The sequence below is a fragment of the Gavialis gangeticus genome, unplaced genomic scaffold (genome assembly GCF_001723915.1).
Source record: "Gavialis gangeticus isolate Ggan-Ray unplaced genomic scaffold, GavGan_comp1, whole genome shotgun sequence".
Taxonomy (NCBI): Eukaryota; Metazoa; Chordata; order Crocodylia; family Gavialidae; genus Gavialis; species Gavialis gangeticus.
The window spans coordinates 5,415,169-5,423,846 of NW_017728993.1; the positions used below are offsets into that span (position 1 = coordinate 5,415,169).

At 41.4% G+C, this 8,678-nt stretch overlaps 1 protein-coding gene across 1 annotated transcript in view; it reads right to left on the reverse strand.

The window, feature by feature from the left end:
- Window positions 1–6,534: 6,534 nt before the first annotated feature.
- The window catches only part of IL12RB2 (interleukin 12 receptor subunit beta 2), a 41,545-nt gene continuing 39,401 nt past the window's right edge, over window positions 6,535–8,678 (reverse strand). The window contains exon 17 of the mRNA XM_019528422.1: window positions 6,535–7,939. The gene's annotated coding sequence lies outside the window, so the exon portion shown is untranslated. The remainder of the gene's footprint in view (window positions 7,940–8,678) is intronic.

The window sequence follows — 8,678 nt, forward strand, 5'->3', positions numbered from 1 at the left end:
CCTTTTGCCCGTTGAGATTATTTGCATACCCATACTTCTTGTTTAAATACATTCAGGATATGTGCTTAAAGCTGATACTTCAGCATTTGCTAACATTTTATGTTGAAATGATTAAAAGAACAGTGTCGCGATTGGAGCAGCCACGTTTTGATCTGCCCTACCATTCAGGTAAATAATTTTCTTCCTGAGTCTGTTTAATATGTACTGCCTGATTTCTCCTGGCCCTGATGAGAGGTGGTAGTCTTGCTGGTTTCTGCATTAAAGATGGCAGGCAGTACTCCTGCTATTGCAATTAAGATGGGGAAAAGTGTTCTGATTGCTTCAGAATGTTTGTTTTTTTTCACAGTATGGAGTTAAATATTTAGAGCTCTTAAGTCTGGGTCAGTTTGGGGTGGATAATGCCAGTCACTACAAGCTTGAATAAGACATAAGCAATTTTCAAATGGAGGCAGCTAGTAAAACTCATAGCAGCAAAGAAGAAAATACATTAATTGTTTAATTGATTTTTTTATGATTAACTTTAGAATTAACTGTATTGAGTGCAGTGATACCTAACCCAGGTTGCTAATGCTAGATGAACTGACAACTAAAATGGCTTTTTTTAGATTTTTGCTCTCAAATGCCAGGATATGCCTAGTGTGCTTGTGTATGGCTGTCATCTGGTGCTGACTCGGCGGTGATGTGCCTAGCCAGCATTGTGTAGACTTGTTGGCTATAAGATGTTCCATGCAGCCCGTGGAAACAGATCTTGGATGTCTGGGCCACTGTTTGCAACAACTTCCTTTTTAACTTTTAAACAAATCAATGGACCCACAGGACTGAAGGATGCTTGCATGAGTTACTTATCAGCATGGCCTAGAACCAATGCAGTAAATTACTAGGGTGGGCAAACAATATCCTTAGGGATGCTTGTTATTTCTCTGACCCCTTGAATTCATGGTTGTTCATGCATCATTCAGTATAATTTACAATTCCCTAATGCCTCACCAGTGATCTGGCTGGCTACAGCTTCATAAAGTCTATATAACAAAGGTTTAAATCCATTAACTTTAAAGTGTTATATCTTGTTTTGATGCAAATGTCAGCAGCTAACAGGGGCATGGCCATGTTGTGATTTGGAGATTTTCATATTTCTCTAACCAGTTCCAGTTCCACGTACTGTAAAGTAGCAGAGACCTCCCAGTTCATGTCACTAAGGCCTTGGTTTTGATGCTCACTGCTCCTTTAATGTAGGCTGAATGCTAGGCCTGCAAGAGCTGTTATGGTTCAGGCACATCAAACTATCACTGGAGTTTGTAGCATATCATAATGTGCTCTTTTTAGCTCATGGGTGTGTAGAAAAGCTGTGGCTGCTGTTTTGGTTTCTTGTTCTGTCGGTCACATTTTCAGTTGGTGCACTCTCACTTGTATCCTCTGCAGGCTGAAAACAGCGAGTTTGCAGGTGTTCAGTACCTTTTGAAACACCATCTGGCCTGAGTTGTGAAATAGACCTATCCTCTTAAATGTGTGATTTGGGGCCTCAGCATTTAATCTCTATATGCTTAACTCTTCTATTTTCTGTAAGACATAGCTCTGCAAGACGGCAAAACATAACTGTCCATTTTCTGAAATGCATTCGCTATTGGCAGGTTTCTCTTTAACATCTCAGGTTTGCTGTAAAATATGGAACATGCTGGATCTACACTATTGCTTTTGTGAACAGTTCAACATAAGGCCACTCCTTGCTGAATATAATAAAGTACATTCTGTGCAAATTGATCAATGTACAAATTGGGTAAAATAAGTTTGGTCCTGAGTATTCTGGATCATGGTTACTGTATGTGTATGAGGTTAAGGTGATGTTTTTGTTCTTGCTGATGTTAGTACTCTTTCCAATGATTTCAGTCTTTAATAAGGTGGGAGTGTGTGTTTGATATGGGACTAGTTGAAGTACTGAACTAAATTTACAGAGTTAATGGGAGCAGTATATTAAATGACAAGTGCACTTTATCAATCGCATAGCTTGCTGAAGTGCGGAATTTACCTTGCATGCAGAATAGTGAGTAACAATAGGTGTCGCTATTCCTCAGCAATAATAATAAAAAAAAATTGTTCTTAGGTCAGGCTCATCAAATCAAGAAGAAAAGAGGATCGGACAGTGAGAATTGCTGCACCTTGAGAAACTGTTCAGTGAACCTTGAATTGCTTTGAGACTTGCCTACAGTATTTGTACTAGAAAGCCTATTTGCAGAGAGAAGTGAATTAACACAATGTGGTAGTGCTGTAAAATCAATTTATTCCTATCTTTTCATTCCTATGCCACCTAACATTTTGCTGCAGAAAGATGTCCTGATGTGTGACAGGCCCTCCGGTAACGCACAAAGTTCCAGCATTCGAATAGCTTTGTTCTGTGGGGGGGAGCATCATCAGGAACAGTGCAGAAGTGACTGGTATTCTTAACTTTGTTTTGACTTTTTTTTTCTTTCTTGCACAAGCTTTTCCTTTGGAATTCTGTTTGCTGTTGCACTTTTCAGTAGCCCGGACTGTCGTAATAGCATAATGAATCCTGGAAAAAACATCATGTACCTGAAATGTTTGTAGTTGCATTTCCTCAATTTCTGTGGTGTGGCCAGTTTCTACTGCTGCAGGGGCTTTGTAAATTAGTAATGTGAAATGCTTTGCCGGTAAAGGTAAGTAACATCCTTTGTCAGGATCTCAGCACACTTGACAGCACTTGTAGTGCAAGGAAATACTCCTCCCGCGTCATAATGCTGATGTGTGGAAAGCAAAGGATCTTTCTGCAGTGAAAGTGAGGTAGAGCTTGGTGCTTTCTCTACTGCTGAGGAAGACTTCTAAACTTAATGATTTGATTGGTTGGCCTTCTGGCCAATCAGAACAGTGACTTATTTTTGCCCTTAGTTCTACCTTGAGGGCCTTTGCTTTTGTACTGAACAGTTTGCGGAGGTTCTGACTCAAATTTACTCTCCTACTCTGCCACGCTTCCTTTTACTCTGAACAACTGCCTTTGCAACAAAACTTCCAGTTTTTACATCCCTAAATTTAAAGGTAAGCAAATGCTTAATTGCCAAATGACTTGGTAACAGCTTTACTCTCTTGTGCAGCAAGGACAGGTGACTTGCTTTTGCTTCAGAGACAGATGCGGAGCTGCATGGTGTGCCTTGGTTGGGCAGTATGTGTTGATCCAGATGTCTTAGTTGGGCTCTCTCCAGAATGCCTCACCCTTTTTGCCTGGAAAATCCTTCCCCTCCCCCAAAACGGGGGGAGGAGGGAGTGGAATTAATTTCTCAATCTAATTCTGTGGCTAAATGAATTGCCCTATACCGAGTTGCAGAAAAGTGCAGCACTTCTATTACTAAAATAGATTGGTAGAGTAGTTTGAGAATAGATTTGTCACTTGACCAGTTCTTTGTACTGGCTAAAATGAATCTGACCACTCCACTATGAAGGCAGAGTCTGTAACAAACAGCTGACACTCCTGGATTTAGCCAAAATATTAAGAGGAGACCCTTGTTGAGGTGCTTGGCTTGTTTAACTACAGCCTTGTCTTAAGGCGATTTGTACTACTTTACTAAACCAGGCAACCGTATGTGGAAAGTTATTGCAAGGCACAGAATTCTAGTGTCGGGGTTTCAGGCTTAATGCTGCTGCTTCTAGTTGGCATTTATGTTAATCTAGATAAGGCTTACAAGCACCAAACCCAGTTTTTTTAGTTCAGAAAAAGACTGTGCTGTTCTGTCCTATTGCTGAATGGTGCTGATTGACACCAAAACCTATTTAAAAAACAAAACCAGTTTTGCTTTCAAATTCAAAACTAGGCACTGCCAACCAGGCTATTAAATTTTGCTTCACAAATATGAAGCTACAAAGGACACTTGGCTGGGGTTACTTTACTTTTTATGCTTTGATGAGACTAAAAATGATACTGAGGAGATGTAGGATGGCCACACTTCTGGTGGCATGAAAGAATTTACAGCCATTTCTTTCTGTTGCATCTTATCCTCTGACCAGGAAAGGGTGGTGCTGTTTGAAAGAGATTATCATACTCTTATTTGCAATCCCCCCATGAACCGTTTTCAGATGTTATCATTTGTCCAGTTCCATTTTTTGGCCTGAAATTTCCTTTTTAAAAGTCTTCAAAATGCAGTTGTCTCTAAGAGCTAGTTCAGTAGTTTTCTATTGAATATCATCAAAAAAGTATCTGAAAGGTATACTCAGAGCTTGCATGTGTCCATTCCTTTCCCCCCAGTGTAGTGTGTGCAGAGAATGTTCTTCCATAGTGCACTTTTAAAGGCACTTCTGGTATGTGGCTGCCAAGATCCTTTTATACAAAGTCTGGGGATACCCTTCTAGGATGCAGCTGTGGGCTCTATTCTATGGACTTGAAGTTCTTGTCCTGGTATTTTTTCCCCCCTTTCATGTGTTCATATCTACTGTCCTCTTTGTCCTCTGCTGTCAAAATACTATAGTTTGATCGCATAAACTTAAGCTGGCATAGTGGTATTCTGCTAAAGCTAATTTTGGTTTTATTTGTTGTTTTTGTCACTTGACTGTAGGGAAATTGTGTATGCCATGAAAAATCCACTGGGCTGGCACTTGAGATCTTCAACGCTAAGAGCAGATACAATGTCGTCAATCATTTGAATTTGTAAGACAAATTACTATATGGATCCTCTGCGGAACAAGACAATAGCTGGACCCTGGAATAAAAAGTACTCCAGGGAAACAAGCAAAGGAAGGTTGTCTTGTGGCCTGCAAGTTAGTTTATGTAGTTCTTTACTCTGAAAGCAGGGACTACATTTTTTATCTCTGGAAAAAAAATCTATGGCTTTAATGTAGCACAGTCTCGTGTGATTAATGGCATATTTCTTCTCCACTGAAGAGGGAAAACTCACCTTCTATAGCATTGCTTTAGGAATACAGATTTACCTACAGGCTCGCTGGGGATGGCTTCATGAAGAAATGAGGAAAAGAGTATTTCAGCAGAAACACTACAGCTTTTTCAATGCTATCCCAATGCAACTAGTCACAAGCCTAATCCACTGATTGAAGGGTCTGGTTTATCTGCCTTGGAAGGAAAACTGCAATTGTAAATGCTGAGTAAAGAAGATTGAAGGAATACGTTCAAGGTAAGTTTGAAAATCGGAACCATCTCCAATCTGCAAAGCCTACACTTCAAGAAAATCACGGTTGAGTACACAATCGGAAGCTGAAGTCAGTGACAATGACCAACCTGATTGCTTAGCTACCATGTCCCTAATGGTCCCTAAGCACCTAGGGAAAGCTGGGAGCACAATGTTCAGGCTTCCGGTACTAGTGAACAGCGTGTAAGGTAACGGAATGTGCGTAAACGTTTTAGACTGTATGGAGAATATCTTAATAAAGGATCAAAATGTTCTTGGCTTTTGCCAGTCCTGGTTTGAGTAATTCTGCTGTGTCCTGCCTCTCTCCTGGCAACCATCCCCTTGCTCTAACATCTATTTTCCTATCGCTTTCTGCCTAGTGAATTGTATAAGCCTGCTGCAGATGTACAGGCTGCCCTTCACTCAGCTCCCTGTGTGTGACTGTGTCATGCTGAACCAGTACGCCACCTTGCTGTTCAACAGCCCATTCCTTCCTTGTCCAATTGATTTAAAATCAATTTGTCTTTTAGTTGCCTTTTAAAAGTTAATTGGCCTATCAGAAGCAAATTCTATGGCGGTGTTTGCACTGTTGCTCTGGCCTGGTCCAGCCTCATCTGAACAGGCAGGTTGAGTACTCCTTACACTGGCCTCGGTATTCTAACTGGGAAGACCCGAGGTAAAAGCTCTCTGACCTCCAACTTGAGCCTTTGGATTGATTGTGCTTGGCTCGCGTCCAGCTCCTGCTCCCATGATGGTGAAATCTGGTTAATTAGTCCCTGACATAACTGTTCCCTATGCTCTTAGTCACTATGAATCCTTCAAAGTCCCAGTGATTTGCATGCAATATTTTGGCTGTTTCCTCAGCTGTTAAAGTGCAATTAGTAGATTCTGAATATGCAACCTTTATTGCAATGGAACTTGCTCCTGATAAGCTAGTAACATTTAAATGGATTAAGTCCTTCATAACCTGTCAAGACTGGCTGGAGCTTGCAAAGATTTGGATACTCTTCAGCTTGTCTTGGTTCAACAAGGCTTCCAAGACTGACAGACTTCCATTTTGCAGAAATCTATTTTGGAGATGAATGGATGCACAGTGCAAAGCTAAAGATCTGTGGTTATTTTACTTCCTTAGAAGCATGTAGGCATATATAGTGAGCACCTTTGAAGTTTTGTAGTGGGGAAATAGCGTGAGGCATCAATATAATCATGCAATTCTCAAATAAGCCAGCGCACGGCTCTGAACAGGAATAACAGGATAACCCCCAGTTACCTTTCCTGCTTGGTGCAGGGGGCTGGACCTGATGATCTTCCAAGGTCAGAAATCACGCTATCCCACCTTCATGGTGCACAAAATACTCTCAAAGTTGAAAGTGGCTAATTACTGGTAATTAGTCACAACTTAATTTTTTGTTTAGGTATCACTACAACCCCCTCAAAGGCAATGAATTTAATTAGATTTTAATTAGCACTCACTCCCCTGCTGCTTTCTGCTCACTTCTCTGCCTCCCCCTCTGCCCCACAGGGACATTTACAGTATGGGAAGGGTTTCTATGGCCCCTATTTCTGCTGAAAGGGCTGATCCAAAGAGGATGGTCTGAATTCCCCCTCCCACATGCTGCTGCCATACAGTGGTCCAGAAAGATTTTATGCCAAGCTCTTACTGCTTTTCCCCGCGATGCCTTGCATTGGCTGAAGGAATCATTGGAAAAAAATGTTTGTAAACCTGGAAGGAGTCCAGAGGACTCTTAGCAGATTTAAAATAAGCAAAAGGAAGTGTTTTTTTCCTCTTATTTTTCATGCAGGGTAGGATTAACTTGTGGAACTCATTGGCACAAGGTTTTGGAAAGGCTAATTTTGGCCAAATTCATGCAGGAAATGTCCACCAGAGGGTATTAAATCTGATAATGGTGTAACCTCCAGCTTAGGACTCTAGGCCCCTGGAAGCTGTAGGAGAAGAGAGGCAGAGTAGAGATTAGTTTGGCTAGGTCCTGCATAAATACCTTTTTCCCTTAGGGATCCATTGTCTGTCACTGAGGTACAGGCTACTGGGATAGATGGACTTGCGGTATGACACTTTGTGGCATTTATTATGTTCTTTAAGGAGAGCAACAAAAATTATTAGAGGTCTAGTAAACATGACACAAGGAAAGGTGAAAGACTTGGCACTTCAATCTGGAGAAGGAAAGGATGGGAGATAAAATAAATCTTCAAATACAAAATGGCTTGTTACATTACTACCCACTTTGTATTACATACTGTGTATACAGGAGGCAGGGCAAGAGGTAATATTCTTAAATTGTAACGAGGAAAATGTAGGTTGGATGTTAAGTAGAACTATCTATGGGGTTGTTGAAGCACCAAAACAAATTATCTCTGGGGACTGGGCTGCTGTAAGTGTTTAAGTACAAGTACAACTCCTATGTGGGGTGGTTTAGATATGGGGCAGATTCTGCCTTGAGCCATCTGAAATCCCTTCCAGCTGTATTCTTGCATGATTCTACTTATTCTTTTGCCATATTATGAATTGTACAAATATTATTGAACACCAAAGGAATATATCTAAAACAAGTAGTACAGGCATAGAGCACAGGACAAGAGTATTTAAATTACACAGTAGCTTGTGATATATTCCTTTATATCTAGTGACAGACCATCTCACAAACTGGATACAAGGACACAAGATTATAAAATCAGTATTAATGCTAAATGTAAATATTTAATGTAAACTTCACTCTGTTTCTTGGACTGGTAATGCTTGATTAAAACCATCTTGTTGGGTTTTTCGGAGTTTGTTTCATTCTTTCTTACAAATATTTAACCTGGATTGAAAAACAGAAAAAGAACATGATCTAGTGGCGAAGATTGGTGATTCTGCTTTCGAGCAGAAGTTTCTTTTCCAAGAACCCACTTTTAGGCCTTCCCTTTAATGAATAAGGGAGAACATGAGGGTTGTGTGAGAGGGGACATCCCTGAGGATGCAGCAGGATCCCCTGAACCCTCTCTCCCGCCCTCCCCTAACATCCCTTGAGCATCTAGGGCTAGAAGTTCCACCTCTGCTCCTGGTGCTGCTTACCAAGATGTTCCCTTGTCTCCTCTTGGGCTAAGTACAGACACCTGGGGAGGTGAATTGGGTTCAAAATGGCCTCCCAATTTAAACTTAACTTGGCCCGGTGCTGATCTGACACCTACAGACCTGGTCTCAGTGACTGGAAATCAATCTAAACCAAAGCTTCTATGCACACAATTGCAGAACCAGGTTTAATATAAACCTGGATCAAAGTAGTATCAAACTTACGTGATTTAGATCCAGCTAATGCATAGAACTTCTGTACATTTTCCCTGCACAGCCCCAGGGCTGGGAATACCCAGCTGCCACCTCTAGTCCTGGGGCTGCACCAGCTCTACAAGCCACTCCAGGTGCTGCCACTGCCAGAGCTGAGCAAGTAAGTCCTGATGGGAGGGATGGGGGTGTAGGTTTGCTGGGGGAGGGTTGGGGGCTAAAAATAGCCCTTGGCTTCTCCTCGCCCCCAAGCTTCCTTGTGGACTCCCATGAGCCCA